The sequence below is a fragment of the Balaenoptera ricei genome, chromosome 1, assembly GCF_028023285.1.
Source record: "Balaenoptera ricei isolate mBalRic1 chromosome 1, mBalRic1.hap2, whole genome shotgun sequence".
NCBI classification, from domain to species: domain Eukaryota; kingdom Metazoa; phylum Chordata; class Mammalia; order Artiodactyla; family Balaenopteridae; genus Balaenoptera; species Balaenoptera ricei.
In genome coordinates this window covers 83,181,300-83,187,883 of record NC_082639.1, presented here as the reverse complement: position 1 = coordinate 83,187,883, position 6,584 = coordinate 83,181,300, and the positions used below count along the sequence as shown (strand labels likewise).

Here is a 6,584-nt window from a genome sequence, read left to right as displayed (position 1 = left end):
CGCTTCAAGTATTTTCTTGGGTCCGTTTTCTCTCTCTTCTCCTTCTGGGACCCCTATAACGTGAATGTTCGTGCGTTTAATGTTGTCGCAGTGGTCTATTAGGCTGTCTTCATTTCTTTTCATTCTTTTTTTCTTTATTCTGTTCCTCAGCAGTGATTTCCACCATTCTGTTTTCCAGGTCACTTATCCGTTCTTCTGCCTCAGTTATTCTGCTGTTGATTCCTTCTAGGGTATTTTTCATTTCAGTTATTGTATTGTTCATCTCTGTTTGTTTGTTCTTTCATTCTTCTAGTTGTTTGTTCTTTTATTCTTCTAGGTCTTTGTTAAACATTTCTCACATCTTCTCGATCTTTGCCTCCATTCTTTTTCCAAGGTCCTGGATCATCTTCACTATCATTATTCTGAATTCTTTTTCTGGAAGGTTGCCCATCTCCACTTCATTTAGTTGTTTTTCTGGTGTTTTATCTTGTTCCTTCATCTGCTACATAGTCCTCTGCCATTTCATTTTGTCTGTCTTTCTGTGAATATGGTTTTCATGCCACAGGCTGCAGGATTGTAGTTCTTTTTGCTTCTGCTGTCTACCCTTTGGTGGATGAGGCTATCCTGAGACAACCATTTTAGATGGACCCAGAGGAAAACAAGAGATTCAGGGCTGAGACCTGACACAGCTCTTTTAGGGCTAGCTGGGACCCAGAATGTGGCTGTCCACGTAATCTGAATATGTGCTCGCTCTATGTATCTATCATCTATCATCTTCTATCTATCTATCTATCTATCTATCTATCATCTATCTATCTATCATCTATCTATCTATCTATCTATCTTTCTACTTTTCTGCCTGCTGTCTGCCTACTTACTTAACAAAATATAACAGTGAATTGTAAATACTGGCATTATAAGCAAATTTCACTTGTCTATAAAAACAGATGCTCAACACATATTTGTTGGATGAATAAATGAATGACTTTTCTTCTGTGTACTTTCCATTCAATTCTAAACTCCATGAGAACAGAGACCATGTCCGTTTTTGTTTGGTATTGCATTCCTAATGCACAAATGTAGTAGGATCTTAGAAATATTTTTGTTTTCAATGAAGTGTTTTTTTATTCTCTACATTAAACATTTGTTGCTTTGTAAAATTGAAATATAGTTGACATACAATATTATATTAGTTTCAGGCGTACTACATATTGATTTGACATTTTCATATATTATGAAATGAACACCTGTAACCATCTGTCCCCACACAAAACTATTACAATATTATTGATCATATTTCTTATGCTGTAATTTACATCCTCATGGCTTATTTTATAACTGGAGGTTTGTACCTCTTAATTGCCTTCACCTATTTCACCCCTCCACCATGGCCCTCCCCTCTGGCAACCACCCGTTTGTTCTCTGTACCTATGAGTCTCTTTTCATTTTGTTAGTTAGTTTGTTTTTTTAGATTCCGCATGTAAGTGAGATTATATGGTATTTGTCTTTCTCTGTGTGACTTATTTCACTTAGCATAATACCCTCTAGATCCATCCATGTTGTTACAAATGGCAAGCTTTCTCTTTTGTGTGGCTGAGTAATATTCCACTGTACATATACCACATCATCTTTATCCATTCATCTATCAGTGGAGTCTTTGGCTGCTTCTATGTCTTGGCTATTGTAAATAATGTTGCTATGAACATTAGAGTGTGTATATCTTCTCAAATTAGTGTCTTTGTTTTCTTTGGGTAAATACCCAGAAGTGAAATTGTTCAATCATACGGTAATTGTATTTCTAATTTTTTGAGGAGCTTCTATACTGTTTTCCACAGTGGCTGCTATGGAATTTACAATCTCACTGACAGTGCATGAGGGTTCCCTTTTCTCCACATCCTCACCAACATTTGTTATTTGTTGTCTTTTTGCAGGTAGTCGTTCTGACAGGTGAGTGGTGGCATCTCACTGTGGTTTTAATTTGCATTTCCCTGGTGATTAGTGATGTTGACATCTTTTCATGTGTCTGTTGTCTGTCTGTATATATTCTTCAGAAAAATGTCTATTCAGGTCCTCGGCTCATATTTTAATCAGGCTGTTTGTTTTTGATGTTGAGTTGACTGAGTTTTTGGTTTATGTTGGAAATTAACCTCTTATTGGATATATCATTTGTAAATATCTTCAGTAGGCTGCCTTTTCATTTTGTTGACAGTTTCCTTTGTGCAAAAGCTTTTTAGTTTGATGTAGTTTCATTTGTTTATTTTTGCCTGAGGGCAGTCAGTACAAGCTGCCCCATTTGTCCACACTGTCAGCTGGGTGGCATTTACCTATCAGAGGAAATGGCTTAGTTAAGAAACCGGGGGTAGGGAAAATATCTGGAGACGTTAACAGATTTTTTTGCGAAAGATACAGGAGCTGGGGATATCCTCTGTTGTTTCTGATTGACTTCTCAGTAAGGTTAGAGGAAATGGTGGTCAAATCATGGTCAGAGGCATCTGGCAGAGGATGACAGATCCAGCAGTCAGTAAAATCTAACGCACATGCAGTGGTTTGGGAGAAACTTACCAGGAGGTTTTCCTTCATGAAGGAATCTCCAGGGGTGATTCTGAAAAACAAAGATCATTCAAATCCATCTCTGCTCTGTGTCTCTTGGGGTCTAAAGTGCTCCCAATCCCAAGTGCTGCTGTTGTCAGCCCTCCATTGCTTCAAAATTAGTGTGTCCAATTGCAGTACTGATAATTTCACCTTTTTTGCAGTTATCCCCTAATCACACCCAGACCTTCCATTCAGAAAAAAAAGGTGCAAGACTTGGACATTTTAATAAAAGTTACAAACCCATTATGGCCCTCGCATTGACCTGTGTGGACCACTGCAGGGGGATTTGGTGATAGTGTGATCAGCCAAGTGGCAATTATCCTTATGATCTAGGACCAAGTCCATCCAACTACAGAATCCAGGTGGCTGAATCAGAATTAAGTTTGAATCTCCTGGGCTCCATTTTGGCTGAGCTGCCATCTGGAGGGTGTACCAACCAGGCTGGCCTGGGATTGCTATTAGGGGAGAGAAAGACATATCATGCCCAGTAGTGGTCAGAAGAAAATCTCAGTTTTTCAAAGTGAGTCTATATCAGCTCCCACCCCTTTTGTCCTGATCATTACCCAGAAAGCAGCCAAGAGGAAGTGACCCCTTTCTGAGGATAGCAGCATTCGGTGACCAAACTGCCTTACTAAAGTGCATGGACCAGGAGAATGTGAAGGAAGTAGAATTAGAAATTTTTTGAGTCAATTTTTGAGGAGGTCATTCCAGAGCTAGTTGTCTGTGGATGGTAGGGAGCATGGAAGGTCCATCAAATATCTGTATTCTGTATGTCTTCTTTGGTGTAAAGCAATTATACTCCAATACAGATATTAAAAAATAATTTAATACCACACACACAAAAAATCTGTACTATCAGCAGCCGAGGTGAGGGCAGAGAGGGAAGAGAGGAGGAGGGGTACAGAGGGAAGGAGCCTTCTAGGCCAGTAAGGCCTTTATTTTTAGTTTCAAACAGGGTGGGGACTGTTCATGGCTCCATCAAATGAACTTGCAATGCTTTGGGCTGGTTCAACAATTTAAAGTGGGTAAAGACCCTCATGGTTGATTCTGCCTACTTTGGCTTTGGGAGCTCTTTGGCTCAGCAGCCATGGCCACATTCTTTTCTGGCTGGTGTCACTGGATTTACTTTCTTCTGCTGACTTGGGCTTGGCTCATACAGTGGCAATTTTTTTTTTTTTTTTAAAGAGACTACTTCAACCTGAGGTATTTGCTGCCCCATTTAAAAAAAATATCCCTTTGGCTTCATCTAGTTCCAATGTAAATTTTCCAGGGCTGAGAATTGACGGTAAGAATATATGTAGAATTCTTTGTGTCAGTTTCTCATTCTCCAATAGGTTACCTGCATCAGCATTAGAAACCCAATCCCAGGCAGGAAGAACTCAAATGTTAGTTAATGCCTCATCTGTGGATTCCCAAGGGAGTTTCCCCCCAAAGAGCCACAGCTCCATTATAGCAGCCAGGACCAACTGCAAAACACCCTGAGACATTTTGCTCTTATCTGAATGGGTCTAAGGTTGGCATGAGAGACTGTAGGAGTGACTGAGCCATAAAACAGTCCAGCTGTTGCCATCCAGGGTGAATATTAGTACTAATTATCACAGTGGGGGCAGACCTGAAACTGACCACCAGATTGATGAGAAAATCTCCTGCACAGAGGAGAGTTAGCAACACCCCAGGCACTGTTTCACACAGTTGACCTTCAACTTACTTCCTAGTACTCAGCCTGCAACACTTCAATTCCTCCTTATAATTGGCAAAACAAAAACAAAAACAAAAACATTGGAGAACTATTTAATGCCTGATTGATCATAAAATTTGGTCAACATGTTCACTCCTAATTCCCAGGGACTTCCTCAAAATCAGGTGGCCTATGAGCTTCTCATCCTTCCTCATTCACATCTCTCTCTACATCCCCTTTGGTCACCAAGACTGTCAAGAACTGTGAAGAGTCTGAGATTTTACCATCCTTATAATCTAAGCCAGCCTGCCACAATTTCATGGATGCTGGGAGAACACACAAGACTGGATCATAGAGAAAGCATTTTGCTACTCACAGCACTAGCAGTAACCAGATCTCAGCACTTGTGCCAGTTTTGCAAGCCCCAGCTCCCATGGGCAATTCAAAGAAGGCCAGGTGACACCTATACATGTGGCAGATTGTGTTACAAGAGAGAAACCCTGAGTTTACAGCACTCAGACCACTTATAATGGACAAAAGCAAACATGCACTGTCTCTATCTTCCAAAATTGTTTGTTATACAAACATCCTTAAAAAGATAATCCATAACAACAATAATCAGTCCTTGTGCTTGCAAGATGTACAGAAACATGAAAGATCCATGGAGAATTGCTTCCCAAAAATGAGCTTTAGCAACTACTTCTCTGAGTCACAGCATTCCCCCTAAATCTCTTGTGAGACATAGTCTATTTTCCAACCCTGTTTATCGCAGATTGGTGATGGGATAATAGTAGATGGCATGGAGCCCACAATGGTGATGACTGGGGGAGACATTAATAGATGGAGGCAACAGGCAACACAAGATTTATTAGTTTAAAGGTTTTGGGGTTGCAAATGGCAGAAATCTACTTTGGTTAACGTAAGTAAAAAGGAAATTTATTACAAAATTATGTAATAGCTCAGAGAAATAAAGAAAAAAGTTGAACAATTGGGTCTTTGGGAGGTCAGAAAACAGGGCAAATATAGGGATTTAGATCTAGGAACTAATGGACAGTCTCTGCAGGGTGTTTCTGTGAGGATGACCCAGCTCCAACATTTAAATTCTTGTGTCACACAGCTCAAGATTCAAATTTTCCTGTGAGAGAGTCTGATTGGCCTCTATTGGATCATATACCCATGCCCTGGGCAGGTGAGAGTAGGGATCTTAACAGATAATTTAACCAAGACTGCATTCATCATGAAGGGGGAGTGCCCAAAGCAAAATCAAGACATTTCCCTACTTATAAGATTCATTTTCTCAATGTTCTCCATACTGTGGAGGACACGGTTGCTAGGAATTCTGGGATCACATCTAACATCTCCATTATGAGTGAGGGAAGAGAAAGAATCACAGGGAACAGCTCTGAATGGCCAGGCTGGGTCACTGCTCTGCATGTGGGGCTTGGGTGTGGGGTAGGGCATTAGGACTGGTCCCTATACCAGAACCATACAGAGAAATAAGGAGGGAACAGTTCCCTAAAGAATGGGAGTGTCACTACCAAAAGACAGGAGAAAGAGTGATACTAGGCTGAGGAAAACAACAGATTTCCGTCATGGTCACCAACCCTGCACTATCCTTCCTTCCAGCCTCGAATTTTGTGAGTCCTGATTTGAGCATATCTGTAGGAGACAGAAAACTAAAGATGTTGCTGGTGACTTTTCACAGGAGGAGCAGCCCAGGCCAGGGTGGATGGGTTCTCCCTTTGGCCAGCATAGGACCATAGCAGGAGGCTGTGGGATCTTGGACATTTCATCACTGGGTGCTTAAGGCCTTTCTGGGGCCACTAGAAGATGGAGTTCATGCCTGAGGAGTCTTCCATTAAATGCCACAAGCTTCTCAACAGAGAGCTGAAGAAAATCTACGAGGTGGACAGGGTCAGGGAGCCAGGTTTGCCATTTGGCGCCTGGGGCCGAAGGCCAGAACAGGCAAGGAGCTTACTGGACTTCCTCTCATCCCAGGCCACTCTGCAAAAAAAAGTTCAGTCTAAAATGTCTAGTTCATAGGACAGGCTGGAGGTGGGAAGTAGGGTGAGGTGTCACAGCAAAACTCTAAAACCAGATCCCAGCCAAGGACCCCTAAAGGCCAGGTACCTGCAGGTAGAGTCTGAAGACATTTCTTGAGACACCAAAGCCAGGGAAGGGAGTCATTTATGGAGTCTGTGAGTGGGAAGGAATAGAAAAAAAAAGTAATTTTGAACAAATGATAACTTTGTGAACATATAATGAAATTTTTTCTTATGTAAGGACAAGAGCATCAGGTATGTAGGTAAGTGATATAATTCTATATCACATTATA

The 6,584-nt window shown here is 41.1% G+C and overlaps 1 long non-coding RNA gene across 2 annotated transcripts in view; it reads right to left on the bottom strand.

The window, feature by feature from the left end:
• Window positions 1–1,181: 1,181 nt before the first annotated feature.
• LOC132368076 (uncharacterized) overlaps window positions 1,182–6,584 on the bottom strand; it is a 36,241-nt gene continuing 30,838 nt past the window's right edge. The window contains exons 3-5 of one of the 2 annotated variants that reach the window (XR_009503916.1): window positions 6,380–6,445; window positions 2,542–2,581; window positions 1,182–2,303 (exon numbers count right to left, since the gene is read on the bottom strand). This is a non-coding gene — a long non-coding RNA (uncharacterized LOC132368076). Of the gene's footprint in view, window positions 2,582–6,379; window positions 6,446–6,584 lie in introns of both variants that reach the window. The other variant, XR_009503915.1, reaches the window with a different exon arrangement.